Source organism: Phalaenopsis equestris, unplaced genomic scaffold, assembly GCF_001263595.1.
Source record: "Phalaenopsis equestris unplaced genomic scaffold, ASM126359v1 Scaffold000829, whole genome shotgun sequence".
Lineage (NCBI taxonomy): Eukaryota > Viridiplantae > Streptophyta > Magnoliopsida > Asparagales > Orchidaceae > Phalaenopsis > Phalaenopsis equestris.
This window is the reverse complement of record NW_018165269.1, coordinates 190646-191935: the sequence shown is the minus strand read 5'-3', so window position 1 is coordinate 191935 and position 1290 is coordinate 190646.

The following is a 1290-nucleotide window of genomic DNA, read 5'->3' as shown; positions in this document are numbered from 1 at the left end:
TCTGTTTTCAAGTCTCCTGCGATGGCCTACCCAACGCTGACCTTTTTCTGCAACCTACCAACGAGTCACGAAGCCCGCAACCTCGCTCCTACCATCAAATTTGGAGTTGGATTTGAAGATCTCGAGGTCATCCTCGGGAAAGCCCCATTTGTAGTAATGAAGATTGTCGCTCCGGAAATACAAGAACCATCTGCAGAATTTAGTCTGAACTGCCTTCAAGAATAAATTGCAAGATTGTTGCCTTTAAGACAAGCTCGGAAATACAAGATTGTTGCCTTCAAGACTTCCCTACTTGCAAGAAGTCTAAAACTACTGCCATGGCGACACCCGCCAAACATGCTAGCCCCGCTGCTGCTAAGGGGAAAGAAGTAATGATTACTGAGGATCCGACTGAGGGATTAACTTTCTCACCACCCGTGTTTAAAATCGGATCAAGTTTGAGGACTATACCGCTGACCCGAGCTCAAAAGAGGAACCACAACAGAAGAGTTTGGAGGGCCATCAAAGCCCAGACTCCCAAGGAGACACCCATTGAGGAGGAGTCTCATCAAGTTGAAGAAGTGTTACCGGAACTTTAAGTAGATTCCATCCTCTGACGGATACCGATGGATACGAGAGTTTCCGGAGAACCGTTGCCACATTAGCGTCACTTCATGGACACGGTGAGGAGAGAAAGAAGTTCACTCCTATCACTCGAGTTAGTGCAGTTTTCAGAAGGCTTGCTACCAAAGAAGCATGTTTAGTTAACGAGTTGCTTAAACGAGTGGGAGATGCAATTTCCCCTCGCATGAAGAAGGAAATTTTGAAGGGCGTCAAATCCGCCAAACCGTCCCACAAGAAAACTCGAGTGCCACCTACTTGCATCCCCATTTGGTTCTGTTTAGGGAAGAGAGTTGATACCACAGTAATTACTAATGATCACACTACCACCAGGATCACAGGCCGTCGACCGGTTAAGTCAAGACAGGGTCCGAAAATCTTACCCGTCACCCATTATGGAGATAATCCTACAATCGCACAGGCAAATACAAGACGATTACCTGGCACTGTAGCCGGTCTACACCACGGGGAGCATACTTTCCCTTGACATACCCATGTTTCTACTAAGACGCTCCGTCCTGAGACATCATCATCAAAAAAGAAAAAGGTATGGGTACCCAAGGTTGTTGCACTGATACATTCCAGTGAGCTCGCTGGACAAGAAGTGAAATCAGGGTCTGAAATATCTGGCATTGTCACAACAATAGCCAGCGAGATGGAGGAACAAGGAGAGGATGTCCCTTTGGGTCC